The sequence below is a fragment of the Lissotriton vulgaris genome, chromosome 4_1, assembly GCF_964263255.1.
Source record: "Lissotriton vulgaris chromosome 4_1, aLisVul1.2, whole genome shotgun sequence".
NCBI lineage: Eukaryota > Metazoa > Chordata > Amphibia > Caudata > Salamandridae > Lissotriton > Lissotriton vulgaris.
In genome coordinates this window covers 1,297,673,024-1,297,699,241 of record NC_141691.1, presented here as the reverse complement: position 1 = coordinate 1,297,699,241, position 26,218 = coordinate 1,297,673,024, and the positions used below count along the sequence as shown (strand labels likewise).

The following is a 26,218-nucleotide window of genomic DNA, read 5'->3' as shown; positions in this document are numbered from 1 at the left end:
CGAAAGGCAAGAACGGCAGCCCACTGCGCCCGCAGGGAAGAAACAGCCAGTCCCAAGACAAAACCATCCCGTAAAAAGTCCAACACCCGCACGGCCTCACAGGAGACAGGAGAGAGATCCCTCCCAAGACACCAGGTGGAAAAATTCTTCCAGTGACGGGCATAAGACTTCAAGGTGGAAGGACGCCGGGAAAGCTGAAGACACTGGGCAACCTCTAATGAGCAACCCAGACCCAGCAAACTCAACCTCTCAAGTGCCAAACCCCCAGCCGGAGGCGACGCAGGGAGGCAAGACTGAGAAGAGGAGCCCGCAGGGGGGAGGGAGACAGGGGAAACCTCCAATGAGGGCAAATGGCAAAAGTCAGCAGCAGGGGAAACCAAGACTGCCGAGACCACTCCGGAACCACCAGGAGAACCTCCGCCCGATCCAAACGAATCTTCCGGAGGACCCTCGGAATCAAGGCAAATGGAGGGAAGGCAAACAGCAGACCCCCCGACCAAGGAATCGAGAAAGCATCGGTCGCCCAAGCCAATGGAGACGGAATGATGCTGCAAAACAGAGGAAGAAGGGCGGAATCCTCCGATGCAAAGAGATCCATCCAAGGAAGGCGGAACCGGAACACAATCTGCCCGAACAGATCCAGGGACAGACAGAGGGACACCGAGGAGGGGAACACACTGCTCAAAGTATCCGCAGGCCCATTCTCCTTCCCCGGAAGATAGACCGCCGTCAGAGACAACAGATTCGACTCGGCCCAAAGGCCGATCTCCCAGGACAGGAGAAAGAGAGAATGACACATGCCCCCCAAGTAATTCACATAGGAGCGAACCACCTGATTGTCGGTCTGCACAGAGACCGCCCGACCCCGAAGGAGAGGAGCGAACCAAAGGAGAGCAAGCCAGACCGCTCGCAACTCCTTCCAGTTCGAGGACTGTAGGGACTCGAATCGGGACCACCGACCCCGACCCTTGGAGGCACCCAGAACAGCCCCCCATCCCAAAGCACTCGCATCCGTGGACAACACGACCACAGACTGAGGGGGAAAGAGATCGAACCCCCCGGAAAGGGAGAGAGGAGACAACCACCACTGTAGATCCGCCCGAATCCCCGGAGTGACAGGGATCAGAGTCTCGTAGTCCCAGGAAGCGGGATCCCAGTGAGACAGGACATGATGCAACAGGGGGTACAGATGAAGTCTGGCCCAAGGAAGTAGATGTAGAGTGGACGCCACCTCCCCCTGACTCCGCAACCAGAGACGGGCAGACACCTGCGACTGGGAAAGAAGCCAAGAAAGGTGGCGAAACAAAGTCAACTGGCGCTCCTGGGAGAGGAACACCATGCCCAGGTCCATCCGGAAGAAAGCCCCCATGAACTTCAGGGACTGAGAGGGCACCAGGGAGGACTTCCGGTGGTTGATAAGGAAGCCAAAGGAACCCAGCAGATGACACACCTGGGCCACATCCGACAGAGCCTGCGAAAAAGAGGGAGAGACAATCAACCAGTCATCCAGATATGGAAACACCAGCAGCCCCCTGGAATGAAGAATACCCACCAGATGGGCCAGGAGCTTGGTGAACACCCTGGGCGCAGAGGACAGGCCGAAAGGCAGCACCCGGAACTGGTAGTGATGGGTCTCCACAGCAAAGCGCAGAAAACGCTGGTCGGCAGGATGGACAGGAACATGCAGGTATGCATCCATCAAATCCAGGGACACCAGGAAGCCACCCGGAAGGACCAGAGGTAGGATGGACTGGAGGGTCACCATCTTGAAAGGTCGATGGACGACGAAGCGGTTGACACGCTTCAGATCCAGAACAGGACGAAGATCCGAAGTGTCCTTCTTGGAAACCAGAAAGAGGATTGAGTAGCAACCCTCGCCCCTTTCCAGCGGTGGAACCTCCACAATAGCATTTTTCTCCAACAGGAGTCGAACACCTGCCAACAAAGACACTCTTCGCAAAGGAAGACGGGGCAGCGGAGTCCGAACAAAACCCGGAGAAGGAGGAGAGGAAAACTATCCGGCAACCCTCCGAAACAGTCTGAACCGCCCAGGCATCCGGAACCGACAACCACTGGGCGCGGAAGCACTGGAGTCGACCACCAACGGGTAAAGGCAGACAGTCATTGTGAAGAGGAGGAAGCGGGGGTGGCAACACCGGCAGCGGCCCGGGGTTTGGCATTTCCAGGGGCCCCCCGGCCACGACCCCTGCCTCGAAAGGGCTGAGAAGCGCCACGAGCAGGAGGCCCAAAAGCGCGACGATAACCAAATCCACGCCCCCGAGCAGGAGGACGGATCGGAGCCACCAGCTTGTTCTCCGCGGACCGCTTGACCATGCCCTCCTGCTGAGGACCGAACACCTTAGAACCTTCAAAAGGCAACTTAAGGAGGACCGACTTCTGTGAAGAGTCCGCCTTCCAGGAACGCATCCAAATATGACGCCGGGCAGCAATGGAAGCACCAGAAGCGGCGGCGGCCGCCCCCAAATTGTCGAAGGAAATGTCCGACAGGTAACGCACCTGCATCTCCATCAAGGAAAGAAGAGGAGTAGCATCCTCGCCGTCGTTCAGCAGAACAGACAGAGACTGGAAGTCCTTAAGGAGCGACTGAACCATATAGTTGGAATACGCAGTCGCCCGGACAGAGAAATTAGAAGCAGCATAGGAACGCTTCACTGCCCCTTCAACACGCTTATCCACAGCGTCCACAGGAAGGGCGTCTTCAGAAACAACCAAACCCTGAGAGGAAAGGCCAGCCATCAAATTGTCCACTTTCACAGACTGAGGGAACTCATCTGCAAAACCCTCAAGAGGGTAACGTCTGGACAGGAAACGAGGAAAAGAAGACTTGTCCACCTCCTTCCACTCGTGAGACAGCACATTGCGCACTGCACCATGTAAAGGCAAAGTATCCGGAGCAGTCTGGACATACTGCGTAAAAAAGTCATCCTCAACAACAGCATCCGCAGGAGGAGAAAAACCAAAGTTGGACCTCACATGGGCAAACAGGTCAGCGAGCTCAGCACCCTGAACAAAACGACCACGGACACCCTCATCCTCACCAGGATCAACGTCATCCTCAGGAGCATCTTGTGGATCTAAAGACATACGAGGCACCTTGGGAGGAGGCCCAGCCGCGTCCCTAGCCAGGAAAGCAGCAGCCACAGCCTCATTAATAATGAGGCGCAGGGCATCAAGAGGAGCCGCAGAAGAAGAAGCATCCGAATCCATAGCGGAAGCAAAAAGTCCAAACAACACTCCCAACAGGCATAAACAAGGACAAAAAACATCCCAACTAGGACCCCAGATATAGCTGAGGACCCGAACACCTGTGGGAGGAGAAAAAAACCAGGCCGGTATAAAAAGCCCAGCCAGCCGCCAAAATCGCCCCCTTAAAAGATGCAGGACACCAAACTCCACAGAAAAGCCCCTGCCCGCTAGAGCAGGGCGAAAAACGGACCGGAGATTGCCCAGGAACGCCCGCTGGAGCAGGCCAACCTAAGCCAGGTGAGCACCATGAAGCACAAACATCAAAAACGGCCGCTAACGCGAGCCGCGTGTAAATAAGTGCCCCCAAACAGAGCCGGCTGCTAACGCGAGCCGCGTGAAAGAAAGAAGCCCCAAAACGGAGCCAGCGCGGGGGAAACGGCAGCGCATCAAGCACAGGCGGCCGCTAGAGCAGGCCGCCGCAAAAACAAAAGAAAACAGCCAGGAGACTTACCAGGACACAGGAAGCCTCCAAACAGCACAGCCAGGAACGCGGTCGTAGACTGCAGAAAAGAAAAAACATGATGATTCTTCCGGCACTTCCCCCTTTTGTAGTCACGTGATGGTGACGTCGTCCTAGGGGGAAGTGCCAACAGCTCAGCTAGGTAGGGGTTCTGTAGAGCAGACTAGCTGCTCATGTATCAGGAATGGGACGGGGAGACCAGGACGAGGAGGTAATGCACCATTCATTTTAAAAAATTGCAAAAATCAGCCACTTAGGCATATTACATACTGTATACTAGACTTCGAAAGGGCACAACCGCCAGAGAAACAAGTGAGCGATTTGGCCAGACCTCTCTCTGTAACTGGGGTTCAACTCACAGTAAGTGCTCTTCAAAGCAGTATGTAACTTAGTGAATCACCATGCAAGAGCTAATGTGGAGGCTACCATCAACAGAATAGCGTCAAGCCTGGGAGACACCTGGCTTTCCACAGGGAAATTTAAAATAGAAACAAGAACGTGTGTACATCCACCCCGTCCTATTTCAATGTTTTTAAGAGGGAAGACACTGTCGTTGTGCATTTACATTTCTAGCATTCTCAAACCTTCACATGAGGCACTACAATGAACATTGGTAGTCAACCATACCAGATTGCTTCGTAAGTTCCTTAACTAAAGGCGATTTGTGATTTGGAATACACAATTCTGGTTCTCCTAGTATTTACATTAAACCTGCATAAGATATACTTACATCTCTGTAAGCCTCTCTGCAATAAAACGAAATAATCCACTCATTTGATGGTATTAAACCACTTCGTGACGATAGCTAGTTTCTCGCTTTGCTATACTGAACTTGCATGCCTCTAAAACAAGCCTCAGGGTGCACCAAGCAACCCTCCAAGGCATTGCAAATCTCCTAGTCTTAACCTAGACAGACTACTACCCTAGTTTACATAAAAAATAACCTAAACGGTCAATAGACAATGGGACACGTGTACACGTTCGGGATGTAATTAAGTAGAAAATTATGATAACTGGAATGCCCACTACGATAGAGTACTGTACTGGTATTGAAAATATTACTTGTAAGGAGGGTGCATCTTGTTGTGGGTAAGGCGGTAGTAGGGACAGGGCGGGATCGGAGTTAATTTCAAATATACCAATCTGGGTATATGGAAGGGAGCGCGCGGGCCTGTGCCGTTCATAGGATGAGTTCATGCGGTTATTTTCTAATGATTCTTCTAGAGAAATATTGGGGTATTATAACTAGTCTACGTTTATTTGCAACCCGGGAATGATAGAAGAATCAGCGAAACCGATAGGCTTACAAGAGCAGATCTTCGCTCCTCAAACTTCCCCCGCCTTTGACTAAGGCAGTGATAGCAGCAGAAAAGCCAGTGTGGTCTCCAAGTAATATACTTCGGTTGAGCTCGGGGCAGACTAAAGGCTCAAGACGATACGTAAAAGGAGCATGTAGTGGTTTATGCATCTAGTCAAGCCTGTACCTCAAATAATGTACTCTTCTTTCGTGTACCTTCTTTGTCTTCTTGCGCCCCGAAGATCCAGGTTCAGTGTGCAGCAGAGCCCGAGAACCCGCAGCAAACGCGCCGCTTCAGTCACCTCAATCAGCGTTGTTCAGTCCCCACAAAACACGCATCAACATGGCGGCTTGCGCTGTTCCGGTGAGAGGCAGAGAGCCACTGACAAAGAGAAAGGACAGAACGGGAAGGGCTGTCCCTATGGGCCAGTGTAAGAGTGGCGGCCATATGAGCAGAGAAGAGGCAGTGGGAGAAATATTGTTAGATACTAACTTTGAAGTGTGCGCTAAAAGTAAAATCAGTTCAAGAGGCCGCAGTAAAGGTATTTTACTTATCATTTAACGAATATGTTACAGATAGCGACATAAAGTCAATATAAACAAGCATTTGCAATGCAATAGGCCTCGCATTATTAAAGTTTGAGCTATTGGCATTGCTAATAATAATGCATCACCAATAGCTCAAACATTCAGTAATGCGACACCTGTTGCATTGCAAATGTTTGTTCCTTTTAGTTGTGCTGCGTGGCCTTCCAGCATTGACTACAAGGGGAAGGTGGCATACCCTATGAACTAAACAAGCATTTGCAATGCAATAGGTCTCGTATTAGGAAAGTTTGAGCTATTGGTATTGTAAATGACACATTTTTTATTTAGGTTTTTGTTTTTGAAAATAGTGAAATTAATAGCTTTGTCATTTACCATGCCAATAGATATAACTTTCGCAAATGTGGCACCTATAGCATTTGTAATGCAATATGTGTTGTATTTACGTGACTTACATGTATTGATATTACAAATAACAATGGTTTTTAATTTTTTTTAAATAATTAATACTTAAATAAAAGTTATTGTAATTTATAATGGCAATAGCTTAAACTTTTGTAAATAACATTTGTGAAGATTATGTTCAGTGTATTTTATTGTGACGAAAATCCAAGAACATATGTCAAATATTAACATCTTTTTGTTACATTTGTAATAAAACTTGAAACATTGAGATAACATATTTGAACCAGTTGTTGTTGAATGGTTGCACAGATTGATGCTGTGGTGGAGCTCAGTGATGTTGTGGTGCCACAGAGTGATGCTGTGGTGGTGCTGAGTGATGCTGTATGCTATGCTATGTTTTGTTTTGCTATCCTATGTTTTGTTTTGTTATGCTATGCTGTTTTGTTATGCTATGCTATGTTTTGTTATGCTATGCTATGCTATGTTTTGCTATGCTATGCTATGTTATGCTATGCTGTTTTGTTATGCTATGCTATGCTTTGTTATGCTATGCTATGTTTTGCTCTGCTATGCTTTGTTATGCTATGCTATGTTTTGTTGTGTTTTATTATGCTATGCTTGTTTTGCTATGCTATGTTTTGTTATGCTATGCTATGTTTTGTTGTGTTGGTATGCTATGCTGTGTTTTGCTATGCTATTATGTTTTGTTATGTTTGTTCAGCCATGCTATGTTTTGTTTTGTTAAGCTATGCTGTTTTGTTGTGTTTTTGTTTTGCTATGTTTTGTTATGTTATGCTATGTTTTGTTATGCTATGCTATGTTTTGTTTTGCTATCCGAAGCTTAGTTTTGTTATGCTATGCTATGTTTAGTTTTGCTATCCTATGCTTTGTTTTGTTACGCTATGCTATGTTTTGTTGTGTTTTGTTATGCTATGCTATGTTTTGTTGTGTTGTGCTAGGCTATACTTTGTTATGCTATGCTATGTTTTGTTATGCTATGCTATGTTTTGCTTTGCTATGCTTTGTTCTGCTATGCTTTGTTATGCTATGTTTTGTTATGCTATGCTAAGCTTTGTTTTGTTATGCGATGCTATGTTGTGTTTTGTTATGCTATGTTTTGTTATGTATGCTATGGTTTGTTGTGTTTTGCTATGTTATGTTATGCTTTTTTTGTTATGCTATGCTTTGTTATGCTATGCTTTGTTGTGTTTTGTTTTGCTATGCTATGCTTTGTTATACTATTCTATGTTTTGCTTTGCTATGCTTTGTTTTGTTATGCTATGTTTTGTTATGCTATGGTATGTTTTGTTGTGTTTTGTTATGCTATGCTTTGTTATGCTATGCTGGTGAGGGTGGGTGAGGGTGGGTGAGTGAGTGAGTGTGGGTGAGTGAGGGTGGGTGAGTGAGGGTGGGTGGGTGAGGGTGAGTGGGTGAGTGAGTGAGGGTGAGTGTGTTAGAGCGAGGGTGAGGGGGTGAAAGAGTTGTGAGGTTGTGTATCCTATGCGTTTTTTGTTATGCCATGCTATGTTTTGTTATGCTATGCTGATGAGGGTGTATGAGGGTGTGTGAGGGTGTGTGAGGGGGTGTGAGGGTGAGAGGGTTGGGAGGGTGAGGGGGTGTGAGGGTGAGGTTGTGAGGGTGAGTGAGGGTGTGTGAGGGTGAGGGTGTGTGCAGTTGAGTGGGGGTGAGGGTGTGAGGGTGAGGGGGTGTGAGGGGGTGTGAGGGTGAGGGCGAGGGTGTGATGGTGTGTGAGGGTGAGAGGGTTGGGAGGGTGAGGGGGTGTGAGGGTGAGGTTGTGAGGGTGAGTGAGGGTGTGTGAGGGTGTGTGCGGGTGAGGGGGGGTGAGGGGGTGTGAGGGTAAGGGTGTGTGAGGGTGTGAGAGGGGGTGTGAGGGTGAGGGTGTGAGGTTGAGTGAGGGTGCGTGAGGGTGTGTGAGGGTGAGGGTGAGCGGGGTGAGGGTGTGCGGGGGTGGGTATGTACACAAAAATCAATAAAAATATGTTGAAATAAAAAAAATAAAAAACTGTGACGGTCTGCAGTCTGCCCAGGGATTCACCGTAACTCAAAAGCCTGCCACCGAGGGTCCCCTGTGGACTTTTACTATATGCCTTCTATAAACCGTTTTATGAATTATAAAGCTTAACCACAGGAGCCGCTACTGCAGACTAGGCCATTAGAAGGAAGCCCTGCAGACAGCCACCCCCCCAGGAGTGTGTGTGTGGGGGGAGGGGGTCGCCCCCCTGCCTCGGTGTGTAATGAGGTATCGCAGAATCTTTCTCGGCCTCCGTTAGCAGAAAGCTGTACAGACATCAACATCCCCTGAGGGGCACGGAGAGTTTGTGTGCGTGTGGAGGGGGCAGGGATCACAAACAGTATGTACCATAGCAGTAGTATGGGCGCGTTATTATGGCACGGGCGAGGCTTCTCTGCAGTACTTTACTTGCGTGCACTAATGCAGCCAGTGTGTGTTCACTTCAGGCCTCTCATTGGCTGCAGTCATTAATGATCATGGCAATTTGACCTTAAATGGTCAGTCCCACTTTCGGATCTTCTTTAACACAAACCTGTTAGCTATTTAAATTGAACGTTTAGCATAGGCCCACGTGTCGGCTTGCTCGCCCCCGAACACTTTAGAAAACCAAAAGGTACACCGTGAGAGTCCAGTTGACACTGGAACGGGCACTATTTGTTCATCCCTACATTATGTTGAATAGTTTCTTTTCAATCGGGCGTACATTCTAAATGAGGAGGTTGAGTGCAAAGAACTGTGTTGCGGGTTGAGTGCAAAGAACTGTGTTGTGGCGGGGCCCCCCACCCTCATGTTGTCTTCAAATCATTGTTACGGTCCACTACCTTGCTGTGCCACAACACAATGCCTTCGTAAAGCCCTGCGTGTAGCAGATGTCTGGAAGTAACCAAAATGTGGTTACAACTTGCACGTCAAACTGCCTGTGCCGGACATTAGGAGGCGGATGTAGTTTCGAGGATATCATGCAGAATTTTTTTTGTGTGATTAAAAAGGTAGTAAAGTAGTCTATTTTCATATACACTTTTTTTTAGCAGACTGGCAAACCCAAGCTGCCAGGGGGTCGGAAGGCGCCCTGGCAGCTTGGACAGTACTCAACCCGAGCACTCCTGCACGGTAAGGCCGATTTTTTTTACAGGCAACAAGTTGTGAAACTCCGCGAGTCAATATCAAAGTTCTTGTAATCAATATCAAAGTTCTTGTAAACAGTGACTTAGCGGCGCAAGGGACTTTTAAATAACCCCCAGTGTCAATTCACCAGGTGCAGCCACACGTATGCTACGTGAATATGACAGTTCAGAGCGTTCATGGGTCCCTTTACACAGATTGAAGTTCAAGAGGTAAAACGGGGGGCGTGTTTAGCGTCTCAGACATGGGCACTGTTTCAGTCTATGGATCGAATTGCCACTGTTGAAATTAAGAACAAACGGGTCAGGTGACAGTGCCCCCCCCCCCACTAGTTAATAGTGCCGTGAGAATCTGCAAGACTGCAAATGGCCACTGCAATACAAGAGACAATTTATGGGGCGCGATTGGCTGGGAGAAATTGCATTCCTACTCACGTTAGCTGAAAAAATGTCAAAGTTTGTAAATGGCTCACAGTTCATTCCGTGTGAAAACACTTTTAAGACTGCCATGGCTGTGACTCCAGAGAAGCAGCGAGTAAGTGTGCAGTGCCAACCAACACACTGACATATCACTCCCGCCAACAGGAGCTCATAGTCAAGCTGACATTACGTAAACCCCCTCTACCCACACCACAACGCCATATAAAGATGAAGGATGGGTGCCCTACAGCGCTCAGAAAAATTCGACTGTTTAAGACGAGTTGGAGGGCGCCTTCGTCCCGTTCTAGGTGAAGTGACGCACGGAACCTACCTGCTAGAGAAAGCACATGAGCTGCTGTCACGGAAATCAACAAATACCTGTCCCGCATCCATTGCATCCGAGACTGTCCAGCACATTACAAGTAATGACACTTCATGGCAGGATCCTGGTTTGCGTTTGACCCCGGAACAGCAATTGATGACCGAGCCCCTCGCACACAATGAAGCGCCCCATTGTCAGTTTTCCCCGTCACCCAGTGACAACTCTTACAAGTACTTCGGACCCGTGTGGAGGATTGAACAAAGGTCTAGAGATCATAGGACTGGGCATTTTTGCCTGTATTTAATAAGGGCTTCTCTGAAGCTTAAATCTAACTCTAAGGACTGGCCTTTTCCAGCCTCGTATTACTAAAAAAAAAAAAAAGGCACGCCTGCAGCCGTGAATAAGTGACGGCGGGGCGCGGGGCAGCTGAAGCCTTTGATGTGGCAAATGCTGCTGGCAGGGGGAAGCCTGTGGGGAAATGCGAGGCGCGGCCGTGAATAAGTGACGGCAGGGGGGGTGGGGCAGCTGAAGCCTTTGATGTGGCAAATGCTGCTGGCAGGGGGAAGCCTGTGGGGAAATGCAAGCTCGTGCACAAAGGAGCTTTTGGTCACGTGATTTCACGTGAACTGTTGAGAATCCTCATAATAAAAAGTCAGCTTTGTGGATGGATGGCAAAAGGTCTCTCTACGAGACCTAAAAACGGTTAAATTCTGCGTCTCCATCTTTTGATAAAAGCTGGTGAAAAGCGGTGCAAACTATGTTTAGGTGTGCGGTGATCTCAAAGAAGAGAGACAGACATAGTTGTACCAGCATTAGAGAAGATAGGGCCATATGTATCATCAACCTGATTTGCGATTCTCAAATAGCGATTTTTAAGAAATCGCAATTTGAGAATCGCAAATAGGTATGTATGTACAAAATCGCATTTTTTTTGCGATTTTTTAAAATTCCTTAATTGCGATTAGCAAATTGCGAATCACAATTAAGGAATACTTTCCCATTCATTTCTATGGGCCAGGAGGCCCATAGGAATGAATGGGAAGTTATTCTCAATTTACGTGAGAATAATTTCAAGGGTGCAGGGGTGTCCAAAGGACACCCTGTTTGTCGTATCGTGAATGCCTGACTCCGTGTTGGGACGGGACAGGCATGACAGGAAGGGGCGTGGGGAGGAAAGGAAGTGAGGGCAGAAAAGCAGAACGGAAGCAGAATGAAGGAAATAAAGCCGTGCTTCTATAAGCTCCTGGCTCCGTGTCCTTTCTTGGGGGCGAAACGGTACACTGGCGACGAGGGTGGGATAGTAAGTCCATAACCCACATCACCCGCACCCCGCCATGAAGATATGGCCAAAAGACAAGGAGCCGACAGTACAGCGACGCGAAGCGCGAAAATCGCGGGAAAAGCCCGCGCCTCATCTGAAGCACTGTCCAGCAGGAGCGCTGAAAGCTGGAAGCAGCCCAAGCCCATGGGACCTGCATGAGGGCCAAAACAGCTGTCCAGAACGAGCACGTTTCGACGACACACGCTGAAGGCGCGAAAACGACCACTGAAGCTCGGGAGTCTCCCCACCCCTCGTAAGTGATGAAGCGAGTTTTAGAAATTTAATACGTTTACACTCGCGAAGTTAAACTTCCATAATTAATTAATTATATTAATGAGTTTTTGCACTTTTTTGTATTAATCAACCTAGTTTTAGAAAGCATTCACGAACATGTGGGTTTAACATTATGTGCTCTTTGTTGCAAACGCGAGTTCGTTGAAAAATAATAAACTAACTTTGTCTATTTGTCTTGTCAAACATTAATTGCGGCTGTTTAGATAATGGCATGTGCTTATTTTAAATGTGCTTTTGTTTATGTCGATGCCTTTTATGTGGCAAAGGCTCGTGGAGAATCCTGAGGCCCATGTGAAGAAGATCTTTATATTCGCTGCTTAATTGTGCTTAAAGCTAGAAAACATAACCTAATGGGTTAACATTAATAGAGGGGGTGGGTAACAGAATGACTTCCATTACTCAAATTAATTAATGTTTTGTGTTTCTTTGCATACTAGTTCTTGAAAAAGAGGCCTGAGGCCTAGCTTTTAAAATGGGTGTTTGGAATCCTGTCGTGATGAGCCAAGCACAGCAAAAGAATGAAGAGTTTGTCACATTCATAATCATCAGTAAACAAATAAGAGGAACTGTGCAAGATGTGCTCCGTGTTGAATAATTTCCAAGGACAGGAACCGCCAGAATCGCCAAGCTGAGGAAGCAGCGAACTGTTATTTAATAAGTTGTTGCAAAGCACCTCGGAAGCTAATGTCGTTTGTGACAATGGACAAAGACATTTTAGAATGGCACGATTTTGGTTCGAAAAAGCGATGCGCTCATGTGGACTGACGGCTGTCAGCCAATGAAAGCTCTGAATGCCACTGAAAAAGTATTCTTTTAGTTAGTTTAAGATAGAGAAAAGGTATAAAACTTGGCCCCTTGGGAGGAGCTTTGCTGGCTCGTTCCTGAATCCTAAAAAGCTTGAGATGCTGTTGGACTTTTGACTCACGTAAGGATAAACCCAACTAATGACTTTTCCTTTAGGTTTCTAATAAGTTAGATAGGGAAATAGAATTTAGGGAATGAGACCTTTTCTGTTAAAATACTTTTCATGCTGATCAAGTTTCGAAGTGACAGTTTAATGTGCCTTTAATTGATTAAATGATGCTTTCTAAAATGCTAATAAAGATTTCACTATTCTAAAATGCTCTTTATTTGAGAATAAAGTTAATAAAATAGATTTTGAAATGACAAGCTGGTCTTGTTTATTCTGAGTCAAGTTACCATTAGTTAATCCATTACCTAGGAGACTTAATTAAATGTTTCCGTTACTATTTTTATAAATATGATGATGACAAACTGCAGTTGTATATAAAGTGTAAATAGTTTGTGAATAGCTCCGATTAATTAAGTCACATGATTCAGTTGGCCAATACTTGTCTCAGTTATTTATGGGCCTTGTGAAGAGTTTGTGATTAATGGTGAGTATTTGGTGTTGGGTAGTGTTGTTGAGACAGAATTTCTGTAGGCCCGCTGGATCATAAGTGACAGTGAATTGAGCGAGGGTGCGCCTGGGTGCTACGTGACTGTGAGCAGTGAACTAAACTTCATAAAGGGGAGCCCAACCTGAGAGACAGAGTGGATGAAGATCTGTCCTGAGCGGCGGCCATTTTGGAGTCAGGCACTGGCCATAGACCTCCATGGTCTTTCAACGGCAGCCATTTTGAAGTCAGGCAAGGATTGATAAGTAAAGAAACTCCGGATTTAAACAGCGGTTGATTAAGGCAGCTGGCAAGTGTGCTCAAAATGACCACTCAACCTGTTACCTCGAGTGCTGGAACAGCAGCCCACCCCCCACAACCACCTCAAGTGTTCATGGGGATATCATACCTATGCCCACCAGACCCCCTGGAACTGACCTCCGGGAGCAGCATGGGACCAAAATGGAAAAGCTGGGCGGAGGACTTAGAGGACTTTATGACTGGGTCCCAAGTGCAAGACCCCAAACAGAAACTAATAGCGCTGCGAAACCTAGTTGGAAAGGACATTGCGCAGATTATCAAGGAGCTACCTGCTGCTAATGCCGCCTCATAAGATGACGTAAAAGGAGCCCTAGACCGGAAGTTCCTACAAAAACGCAACTTGGATTATGAGCGTTACACGTTCAACTTGGCGTCACAAGAAAAGGACAAATCCATGGGAGATTTCATCGTGCGCATCAGGCGCCTAGCTCGACACTGTGATTTCGATACCTTCAACACAGAAGATGCGTTGCGACTACGGATAATTGAAGGTTATCAATCCGATTCTCTACGTCGGCGCTTGCTAAAGAAACACTATACACTGGAAGAAATAGAAGAGATGACACGAATACATGACCAAGCGGAGGACCAAGTGAAAAAGATGGAAGCCACCAAGCCTGAGAAGAAGGAACAAGTCTTCAGGATGCAAGCCCGCACCGATGCCAAACATCGCTCAGACCGCCACATATCAAGAAAATTCACGCAAACATCCAAGGGGACGTCCTCGCGCCATGGAACGTCGTCACGTCACGAGACGCGACAAACCAGAAGCGGCAAGCTTGTGTTTAGATGTTACCGGTGCGGCCAAGACTATCCTCCCTCGGGGCAGTGCCCAGCCATTGGTCAACAATGCCACCGCTGTGAAAGGGACAATCATTTTGAAATAGCCAGTCAAACACGACAGGCAGAACGAAGAACAACCCAAGCGCGATCCACCACACGCCATCATGCTCGAGCGGTAAAAGGAAGAGAAGGACGATCTGACAGCTCGTCAAGATCAAGCATTCGCTCAGCCTATTCGTACAAATCCAGACGGTCAACGTCCAGAGAGTCGTCACCACACTCACCTGTGTCTCAAGACAGTGATGAATATATATGCATGGTTTATATCAGAAAATAAGGAACCCCCTGTGAAGGGTTCAGAGACCTAGTTTATGTGTATGGTAACTACTACATTTTAATAGAGAACTGGGAAGCCCCAATGATGAAGCATGTCACCGTGGGGAAACCCCGGTGAGTGAGGGGACTCTAGAAAGAAATTTTTCTTTCTCATTTTGGCAAACACTGTTAAAATTTAGCAGTTACCATACACATAAACTAGGTCTCTGAACCCTTCACAGGGGGTTCCTTATTTTCTGATATGAACTAGAGGCCGACCTAGTTTAGTTTATCCTCCTTCTCCCCCCTCCTTTCTAGTTTTATATATGCATGGTGTCAGACCCGGACCGCCTAAAGAAATATCCCAAACCAGAAATTAAAATCGGAAACTACCCAGCAAAATTCGTGCTAGATTCGGGGGCGTCCCTGAACTACATATGTACTCTCGAATATCAAAGCATGAAACCCAAGCCAAAGCTAGAACCAGCGGCAGTCCGTGTCTACACATGGATGTCTAGAAAACCACTGCCATGTCTGGGACGGTTCAGCACAACGCTGACATACAAAGATCGACAAATAGAAGCATACGTTCATGTAGTTAAAGGCCCGACGCAGCAGATTGTCTCCTCAGTCTGCCGACAGCTGAACGACTCAAACTGGAAGATCTTCTCTACATAATAGAAGACGCCCCTGATATCGTCAACAAGTTTCCGAACCTCTTCAAAGGACTAGGGAAGCTCAACCAATTTAAAGTCAAACTACACATTGACGAACAGGTAACACCTGTGGCGCAACATCACAGAAAAGTACCATTCCACTTGCAACAGGCGGTAGATGATGAACTACAGGAATTGCTGAGGCCTGACATCATCAAAAGTTCCTCAGGTCCCACACCCTGGGTAGTGGTAGTGCCAAAAAAGGGGCATGACAACAAGGTGCGCTTGTGCGTGGACATGCGCGCACCCGACACGACCATCAAGAGAGAGAGGCATCCAGGACCACACATTAGTTATATGATCGCCCGCCTCAATGGGGCAACTGTCTTCTCAAAACTAGATCTCAACAAGGGATACCATCAATTTAGAACTACATGAGAAGTCACGTTATATCACGAATTTCACAACTCATCAAGGATTGTTCCGCTACAAACGCCTCAATTTCGGAATATCCTCGGCTGCCGAGATATTCCAAGAAGCCATCCGGCAAGTGATTCAAGGCATCCCGAATGCTTTCAACTACAGCGATGATATTTTGGTATTTGAGAGTGATCAGACTGAACATGACACAGCCCTGGACAGAGTTTGTCACACGCTGCTAAAAGCCAACCTTACCCTGAATCCCGACAAATGTGAATTCCACAAATCAACGCTAAAATTTTATGGCCATGATTTCTCCAAAGACGGCATGAAACCTGACTCAGAAAAGGTGTTGGCCCTCGCCGATACTCCACAACCACAAGATGTTAGTGACCTCCGATCATTCCTAGGAATGGCAAGTTACTGCGCGCGATACATCAAAGACTATGCCACAATTAGCTACCCGCTCAGAGAACTCACCTGTCAAGGCCAACCTTTCCTGTGGACACCGACTTGTGAGCAGGCACTCAACAAGATCAAGAAGGCAGTAAGCTCGGCTATCAACCGCGCCTACTTTGACACCAGGCAAAAGACTGAGGTAACTGTCGATGCCAGCCCAGTGGGACTAGGCGCCATCCTTGCACAATACCATGAGGTCTCTGATCAACGGCATAACATAACATAACATAACATGAGTATTTGTAAAGCGCACGTTCACCACTACGGGCCTCTTGGCGCTGAAATAACAGATGTTTGTTGTTACCCAACTCAATGGTACTCATTTTATCGACCCCAAATGGATGAAAGGCTGAGTGGACCCGCCGGGATTTGAACCTGTGACCATGAGGTCGAACACAGGCCCCTGCAGTAGACGCATTAGTCCACTGAGCCACCAGACCCGGCTGGCATATAGTTGCCTATGCCAGCCGCAGTCTCACTGACACTGAGAGAGCATACTCGCAGCCCGAGAAGGAGAGTCTCGCGGTCGTGTGGGCCTGCGAACACTTTCACCTCTTCGTGTATGGGAAACATTTTACTCTCATTACAGATCACCAAGCCCTCGTTACTATATTTAGAAACCCTAGAGCCAAAATGCCCCGCGCATTGAGAGGGGGGGACTGCGCCTCCATGACTACGTCTACACTATCATCCACAAACCCGGAAAGTCAGAGAACCCGGCGGACTATATGTCCCGGCACCCTCGTCCACACACCAAGGAGAAGAGTTCCCTGGCGGAGGAGTATATCCACTTTGTCATCGATAATGCGTGTCCCCCGACTGTTCCACTAGAAGCCATCCAAGAAGCATCTCTACAAGACCCCACTTTTGAAGATGTTATGGAACGCATACGGACCAACTGGTGGAGACACCTGCAGGACGCCTCTCACAACAGCAGCTGTAACAACCAAGAACTCGTGGCATTCAAACACATTCAGGAGGAGCTATCGATCAGCACTGACGGTCTACTGTTGCGAGGGGGAGGATAGTAATTCCGCAGAGACTACGACAGGAATCATCAACCTAGCTCACGAAGGACACAGAGGTATAAGTGCCACCAAGAAAGCACTCAGGGAACACGTCTAGTTCCACTACTGGACCAGATGGTGGAAACTACACTCAAGGATTGCACCCCGGGCCAACTAGTAGGTCGTGATGAGCCGCCAGCCCCACTGCAGATGTCAGAACTACCGGATGGGGTATGGCAACAGGTAGTCATTGACTTCTTTGGCCCCCTGAAATCGGGCAAGTACATCGTCGTCATTATGGGCGAATATTCGCGATTCCCCATCGCGCACCAAGTATCCTCCGCCAAAGCAACGGCAGTAATCCCTGTTCTCGATGAGACATTTGCAGCCTGGGGCATTCCTATAGGAGTGAAATCAGACAACTTCACACTTCAAAAGGTACCCGCCTTCCGGACGCCATGATACCCAAACTCATGACTTCAGTGCTGACTCCCTGAGTCCGAGCGAAAACAGTGACCGAGATCACTTCAGCTCGGCCAGTCATGAAGATGTCAGAGGTTGCCAGACGTCAAGATCAGAACAACCCAGCCGTCCTAGAAGACACATCAAACGACCAGTTCGTCTCATTGAAGAGCTCTAAGACTGTTTGTACAAAAGGGGGAGGTGTCGTATCGTGAATGCCTGACTCCGTGTTGGGACGGGACAGGCATGACAGGAAGGGGCGTGGGGAGGAAAGGAAGTGAGGGCAGAAAAGCTGAATGGAAGCAGAGTGAAGGAAATAAAGACGTGCTTCTATAAGCTCCTGGCTCCGTGTCCTTTCTTGGGGGCGAAACGGTACACTGTTGCACCCCTGAAATATGCTGGGTGCACATGCGGCGCACATACATGCCCTAAGGGCATGTATGTGCGTCACATGGCACTTTGAAAAATGCAAAAATGTGCATTTTTCAAGGCATTCGCAACTTACGACCAACTAGAAGTTGGTGGTAATTTGCGATTCCTTAAGGACATTTTGCACATTTTTTCTGCTTCATATATTGCATTTAAGGACTCGCAAAATTTGTGATTCCTTAAATGCAATTGCAAAATATTCCTTGTTTTGCACCAGATTTTGCTTTATACATACCATTTAGCAAATTCGCATTCGCAAAGGCCGAAATTCTGCAAATTTGGGCCTTTGCGAATGCAAATTTGCTTGATACATATGGCCCATAACTCTTATGAAGCCTGCCTCAGTAGGCTGTAGTGCCTGTGCGGTAATTTCCTGCATAAGGATTTCAAGTCTGTATTTATTTATGGAAGGCATTCCCACTTATGGTTAGACTCTCCTGGCGCTATAGCAATTTCTGACTAAGCGACGTGGAGGAATACATAGAAAAGATATTCAAGTTAATCGAGTAGCCAACTTTAAAATTGTTGCCTAACCTTAAATAAATTGAGCTCAACCTGCAAGGGCAGAGGAAGGAAATTCCAGAGAGGGGCCCCTTGAACTAGGAAAGGCCTCAGCCTCTAGCAGTTAAAGCAAATCTTAATCTTTTGCTGAATCTCGGAGATTGCATGGGTTGAGGGTTCTCAAATATGTTCTGCATATTGAATATTGGTACAAGTTAACTTCTTGTGGAGCACACAGACCATCAAGACACAAAATAAGAGCTGCGAATAACAGCTTTTTGAGTCTAATCCTCCGCTTTGAAGAAAAGCCGCATAGTTGCAGTACAGAACATGAACAGTTTGGGAGTCGCAATATTTGGCAGTGGCATTTGTAATCTCAGCTGTTAGGTCCTGTCTCCCAACCCATTGCGTTCTCTGTGGTCTGCTGATTCTGTCTGCAATATACAGGGGAAAGCTTGACTACATTAAAGCATTATCAGGGGAGCTATCTTTATTTCGTCGTTCCCAGTTAAGGTGCTGAAGGGCATAAGCCCGCCATGGTCTGCCGAAGTAGATGGAGGGTGTGCTGGGGAATGGACCCAGAGGGTTGTGCGTAGTCATGGGTGGGCATATGGATGAGCATGTCTTTGCTTTACTGTGATCATTTTTTTTTGTTCTCTTTCTTCTCTCAGAAGGTGGTAATGTTCATCTTCATTGTTGGATACTCTAGTAGGATGCGGTACAAAAATAAAATGTTCAGTACTGTACTTCAGGGATGCTTGTTGAGAAGCAGGGCATTCACGGGCACAACACAACGAAAACAGAATAAATGCCACCCTAACCTCCAGAACACGTTTAAAACATACCTGTGATCCGTACAAGAAAACTTGGGTGCACATAGGCTGGTTTGCTGTTGGGCACCTCATTGTATGAGTTATGCAAACTATCGAAGTCACGTTATTAATATATAAAGAAAGTACTCTTACTTGCTTGCGAGCCAAAATTATTAGTCATGAACAATATTCTGAAAAGTGTAGATTGGGTCCTTTCTCCCAAAAAACCTTGATTCCAGCACAAAATAAATTTACATCTAATTAGTCTCAGTGGGATGCATCTGCATAAACAGTGGTTACCCTGGACATAGGGCGTAGTTCTGGCCCGCCAGCCCTACGTTGGTCACCCTCAAGCTAGTTAAGGATGGGGCATAATTACCTTCATAAGGTTCCTTTCCTTGTTGCGTGATTCCGACAACGCTCTTTATTTGGCGTCCTATTACCGCAAAATTGCAGTGGTCTCTTGCTAGTATGACAAGTGAATCAGTCAAGCAGGGGGGATTACAGGGCAACAGCAGATGGAGGGGCGGGGAGGGGAGGGGGCTGGGAGGAGAGGCGGTGCTTAGAAGAAACCAAAGTAAGGTGAGAAAAGGGACACCAGGAAAAGAAAGCGGTGCGAGTGGGAAGCTTCACAGCTTCACACTGAGAAGGAATGTTGAAGAGGGGGGGGAGTTAGAGGAGAAGGAGTTGGGAGGGAAAGCAAAATGATTTCAGGAGAGCGGCTGCGATAGGAAGGGACGCACTTAGTGAGCCATGACGGCCTGAAGGCTTAATGAGATTAGAAAGGCAGATGGAAACTGCGCGCGTTCAAGCGCACATGCACTGCATGCTGTAGCCAGTGCATTTTCTGGGTAGCATTTTTTAAAGCCCTCTTTACTTAAGGTCTCGCAAGTTCAGCGCTGAACGCTGGGTCACGCGAGACCTAAAAATGAGTGCTACTACTTGCCGATTCCAATTGTTCCTGTATTCGTGCCTAATTAAAACATTTTGCATGATTTTAGTTGCATGCATTAAAATAGTATACAACAATTTGTTTGTGTTTTTTGTTTGTAAAATTTTATTTCGATCAGTATGACCATAAAAGCATTTTACACAAAATGTTCACATCTCATCGGTGATAAAAACAAGTAAAAGAGGAATACAGGCATCAAGTTACATTGAATCTAAGTAGATAGTATAGCCTACAAAGATCTAATTTGCAGTCAGTCCTGGTATCACAGTCTGCAGTTACCTATATATGCAGTACTTATGTTCAGTTTATAATAACAAGATGTTTTCTGCACTTAGTATGGGCCTCAAATTAGCTCATAAACGATATTATCTAGTTTAATATATCCGTTTAACCGTGGCAGCAATTCCGACGCAGTGTGGCGGTTTAGCGGAGTGGGCAGGGCTGCAGCGGGCAACGGATGTACGCATCACTACCGAAGGTAGTGCGCGTGACGGCCGTTGGCCGACAGAAGCACGCAAGGGGTTAAAGTGCTTAAATCCGTCAATGAGATCATTAGTAGCATAACTGACCTTTAGGCTATAGCATCCATTCTGGAGGACATTCAATCTACTATGTCCACTACTGTTGCAAATCCCTGTCGTATCTCCTGTAGTATATTATTGATATTGGATACCTGCGACGTCGCTTCTCCATTGGAAGGCATCTGAGATTCCGAGTCTTGATCACCTTGCAAGGGCTTATTCCACTTCTTCGCCCCATCAAAGTTCAGTTTTGGCTGCCTAGTGTCCGGCTTCCCCATGTTCATCGCAGCGTGCTAGCCCGGTCGTTCACCCCACCGGATTCACAGCAGTCTTGTACTTCCCTCGGTCCAGCAGCTAGGTCAATCTCCAACCTGGGAGGTCTTTATGGTGGATCAGCCCTCCTGTTCAAGGAGTGTCCCTGGTACTCTCCTGTGCGTCCATTGCTTCCCCCCAGTTCAGTAATGTAGCACTATTTGCGCAGCTGCCTCCTGTACCATCTCATGCACCAACGCAATGCACTCTGTACTGTTCAATCAGTAGCCAGCTGTGCATATCCAGCTCTTCCAGTGCACACTCCTCTGATGAATAGTCCGCTGATGTCAGTGACGCTCAGGGTGCCCCCATTGATAGTATTGGAGCGTTCATATTCCAGGGCGCACCCATGCAGGGGCATAGGCATCCTGCAGGGGGAGAAAGTCTGTGACCGCCCGATTATTCCTAAGCCACCCTCTAAGTCCTGTTGGCCGGGCGAGGGATGACTGTCTCCCTCTGCTCCAGCGTCGCCTCTTGGTGTGTACTCTCTACCGGTGGGATACTGCACCTTCAGTCCCAGCCCCACGTGCGCCAAGCCTGTTGGTTGGTCTCCGCCCTACCTCTCCCGCTTAGCGCTGCTCCCTGCAGACACCTCTGATTTAACACCAGACTTTCCACGCCCGTTATTTCGTGCCGCCGTCATGGGCTTAAAATACTGCATGTTCCAACTGCCCGTTGTCAGCTCTTATGGCAGTGGTCGTTACACCGCCGTTCTTCCCACTGTGCGAGGAGGGGCCTTGGAGGGGGTGAGGGGCGCTCAGTATCCCTCTCGTAGCACACCACTCAAGCGCCTCACCTCTGCAGCTTACTTTGTCTCCCCCAATGGTGCGTCTGTATTCAATCCGGGCCAAGCTCCTTCTAGCACTCCGTCCAGTCACGCACCTGATTGCTTCCGCGCTGTCCTCACCTCTTACTCTGGCGTCGGACGGCTCCCCACACACCGCTCAGCACCGCCACGCCACCATTGTGCTCACCGCTTCCCATTCAGTCTCAACCTCCGACGGGACCGCCAATCCTGTTTCGATCGTGCTGGGCCTCAGTTTTGCACTCCAGGCTCGCGGCCTGCACCCCACGCTTGAAGCCCCGGCCTCTCTTGCACCCAGCAGACGCACTGCAGAGCGTCGCTGTGTCAGCCCGCAGCCCGGTCCAGCCTGCAATCGGTCATAGATTCGCCTTCGCTGCAGCAATCTCCCTGAAACTTGCTCCGAGTGTCTAGTGGGGGCAGTTCTTTCAATGCCACCCTATATTGGCGAAAAATGTAGTGGTTTGCTCAGGATAAGTGCAGGATCGTAGTTCCAGAGCGCAGGAGTCTCACATCAGTGCGGCCATTCTGCATGCGCTCTCTCTAGTGCCCCACCCATAGGGGTACCTTGGTCCTACCATAGGGGTCACTTATAAGTAAGAAAAGGGAAGATTAAGGCCTGGAAAGTGGGTGCACTTGCAGTTCGACATGGCAGTTACAATCTGCCCGCGGACCCTGCAGTTGTAGGTCTGGGATACCTTTTCAGGGCTACTCATGTGGGTGGCACAATCAGTGCTGCAGGCCCACTAGTCACAAATTGATTTACAGGCCCTGGCACACTCAGTGCACTTTACTAGGGGCTTACCAGTAAATCAAATATGCCAATCATGGAAACATCAATCCATAATAACAATTTATAATAGGAGCACTTGCACTTTAACACTGAACAGCATCGAGAAAGTGCACACAGACACGAAACCAGCAAAAACATAGTCAAAACCTGGAGGTCAGAAAGCAAAAAGACAGGGGAAACATACCAAAAGATGCCAGGTCTAACACATCCCAAACTCACTGATCCAGTATTTCAATAACCACATATCGACCCAACCATGACTGTCAGCTTGAAGACCCCCCTCACCAGTGCATGGGTGAATAACAAATTAGCCCAAACAGAAAGCACAAACATTCTTCAATCTGCTCGCCACTTCTTTGTTATGTGTATTTGTAAAGCTCACTATCACCCGTGAGGGTATTCTGGCGATCAGCAAGTGGGTTTGCGTGGCCCTCCCTTTGGTAGGTTGGTTAATTGAAAAGCCAGGTCTTCAACTTCTTGCGAAATTCAAGAAGGGAGGAGTAGGTAGGGACTCTGATGTGGAGTGGGAGTTTGTTCCATGCTTTAGGAGTGATGAAAGAGAACTGCAGGCCTCCTGATCTGCTTATGTGTGGAGTATTCTGAGTGCTTGGTGGAAAGAGATGCAACTGTTCAGGAAGGTGGGTCCTAAATTGTGTAGTGCCTTGAATGTGTATGTGAGGAGCTTGAAATTAACTTTTTTGTGTATCTGGAGCCAGTGGAGCTCTCTGAGTTGTGGTATGATGTGAGTTCTGTTTAGGAGATAAGGATGAGCCTGGTTGCTGAGCTTTTGAGGGTTTGAAGTCTTCTGGTGAGTTGCTTGGTGATTCCCATAGTCCAACTTGCTAGTGACTAGGGCATGAGTGACGGTTTTTCTAGTGTTACTTGGGAGCCATTTGAAGTTCTACCTCAGCATCTTCAGGGTGTGAAAGTGGGATGCGGTACCAGCGTTTGCTTGTGCAGTCATGTCCAGTTTGCTATTGATGATTCTGAGGTTGAATGAATGAATATTACATTTGTAAAGCGTGAACTTAGCCCAAGGGCATCAGGTTTCTCATGTGGGTGCTGTATGTGGGTGTCGGTCTGAGTTTGGCCATACACCAGGTGGAGTCCCATGGTGAGCTGTTCTTGCTGAAGGGCTCTGCTTCTGTCTTGTCTGTGGTGAGCTAAAGGCAGTTGGCATTCATCCAGTTAGCAACTTCAGTCATGCAGGCGGTGTACTTGCTTCTTTTGTTGGGGGTCTTGTCCGAGAGGGAGAGTATGAGTTGTGTGCCATCAGAATAGGAGAGGAAGTTGATGATGTGTGCACGGATGACGTTGGCCAGAGATATCATGTATGTGTTGAAGAGGGTCGAGCTGAGTGATGAACCTTGAGGCACCCCACAGATGAGTTTGCGGGCTTACGACTAGTAAGGTGGCAGGCTAACACAAGTTTTCTATTCATTAAAAAGGAGCAGTTACAGCAGAGAGCAGGTCATTCGATGCCTATCTCTTGCAGGGACCTGATGAGGATGGGGTGAGAGTCCATGTCAAATGCTGCAGAGGGGTCCAGGAGAAAATGAGGGGTGCAATTCCTCTTTTAAGGATCAAGAACATGTAATCTGTGGCAGTGATAAGTGCTGTTTCTGTACTGTGGTTGGGCCTGAATCCGGACTGCATAGATGTAGGTGAAGCATTGGTTAATTTCGTTCTCTAAGACCTTTGGACTGGTAGGAGGGAGATGGGTCTGTAATTGAGAAAGCGTGGCTGGCAATGGCAGGCAGTAATTTAAGCAGGAGAGGCTCTGGGTAGGTGACACACATACAAAATCATACTCACCCTTCTACATGTTCACTCACTCACATCCATACATTCACAGCACGCACACATACACCCACCATTCACAAGCAAATGGACACAGCCATTCACAGCACACATGCACTAATACACATACATTCACACATACACATACATGCACACACATGCCAAACATTAAAAGAAAACAGACCGAGCTGCAACGTGATCTTGGGTGGAGAGAGGGAAGCCTCCAAGATTCTGGAGTGTTGTGACTACTGTGTCCTCTTACTGGTTGGCCTTAGGTCGCTAATGGGAGGAGGTGGAAGCCCCTTACTCATCACAGAGTGGGATGGGGTCAATGAGAGTTGCTGAGCCCACCCCATTTTCTGAGGAGGAATCACTGATTAACACTTGGCCCTGGGCACTTCAGGGATTTAAACTGAAGGTCCCAGGTACAAACCTATCAGGGACACGCCCCCTTGTCAGGAGGGGGATGACTTGTAGGAGCTTTGTAGGGCTGAGGAGGCCATGCCTAAAGGGCTATGAAATCCTCAGCCCCGCAGAGTTTGGCTCAGGTAGCAAGGAACCTGCACATTTAACGCACGTATAGAACCTGGCTGCCTGCCCTAAACATAAAGAGTGTGCGTCAGGCTGACCTTTGCTCAACTTGACAGACACTCTTTATGTCTGCACAAAGATGGTGGCGAAGGACACTCCGCCCTTAAGGATAGGCCACACCTGATGACTGGGTGAGCAGATGGCTTCTTGAGAAGACGCGTTGCAGTAGCATGTTTACAGGTGTCTGGGAATGTGGCTGAGGTTGGGTGCCAGTGCTTTGCTGATGAGTAGGAGTCCTTTGGTGAAGACATGGTGGGGTAAAAGTCTAATGGGGCCCGAATGGATAGTCTTCATGGTAGCAACTGTTTAGATAATGGTGATGACGGGCAACAAGCTCAGGGTCCGTTTTTTGGCCATGATGGGAAGTTGCGTTGTGACGGTGACGGGGTCCGGATGATGGTTGAAGTTGCCATATATGGAGGTGATTTTGTTACGGAAGAATTCCAAGAGCTTGTCGCAAAAGTCATGTTAGGATGCTGTTGCTAGAGGTGGCAGGAGGTGCGGTAAAATCTTTGATGATGGCAAAGATTCCTTGCTGCTGTTAGGGTCAGCGTTGATTCGATCTACAAGAGCTGTGCAATTGATGTTCAGTATTTGCAGGCAGTAGTGTCTTAGGGCGGATTTGAAGACTTCTTTATCTCTTGTGCCTTGAACTGTTCTCCAGTTGCTCGCCAGTTGCTTGCATTGGCGTTTCGTCAGCCTGAGTTCATCTGTGTACCAGCTGGCCTGTAGTTGGACTGTTGCCGTTGGGTTGCGCTTGAGGGAATCCAGGGTTTTGGTTCATGTGGTGATCCAGCTGTTGAGGTTCTTGATGGATTTTGACAAGTAGCTGGTGTGCTTTGGCTGGTCCGTGAAGAGGGTGGAACCCAACTGCCCTTTTGTGATGCTTTTCCTGCTGCAGCGGGGGGTCTGGTGGTGGTAGGTACGTGTGGTGTGGGATGGGTATGCTGAAAGTCACAAAGGTGTGTTGTATCAAGGTCATAGTTGCTGGCTTGTCAACTGTGATATTGCTGATTAAAGAGAAAAACGGGTCCAGTCAGTGTTCAGGAGTGTGGGTGGGTTCAGTAATGTGCTGAGTGAGGACAAGGTTTCTGAGGTTTCCAGAATTGCTGCAGAGTTTAGGTTGGTGCGGTCTTGTGGGTGAAAATTATGGTCTCTAAGGAGGATGAAGGTATTGGTGTTCATAATGTGGGGTGTGACGAAGTCTGAGATCCCCCAGGCAAAATTGGTATGGAGTCCTGGTGGCTTTAAACTAGGGTTATGCACAGCAAGATGTTGTTGTGATCCATATCTTGAACATCAGTTGTTCCATGTAACTGATGGGGGTGTCCATGTAGGCGGTGCAGTTGATGGTGTCTTTGAATATGATGGTAACTCAACCTCAGGCTTGTGCTGACAGT

The 26,218-nt window shown here is 47.8% G+C and overlaps 1 protein-coding gene across 8 annotated transcripts in view; it reads right to left on the bottom strand.

The window, feature by feature from the left end:
• Window positions 1–26,218, bottom strand: part of LOC147723150 (uncharacterized) — a 518,006-nt gene that overhangs the window by 296,521 nt on the left and 195,267 nt on the right. Inside the window, exon 1 of one of the 8 annotated variants that reach the window (XM_086965533.1) lies at window positions 5,241–5,408. The exons of 2 other annotated variants lie outside the window; for them this stretch is intronic. The gene's annotated coding sequence lies outside the window, so the exon portion shown is untranslated. Of the gene's footprint in view, window positions 1–5,211; window positions 5,409–26,218 lie in introns of those variants that run through there. 5 more of the 8 variants (XM_086965534.1, XM_086965537.1, XM_086965539.1 and 2 more) reach the window with 5 other exon arrangements.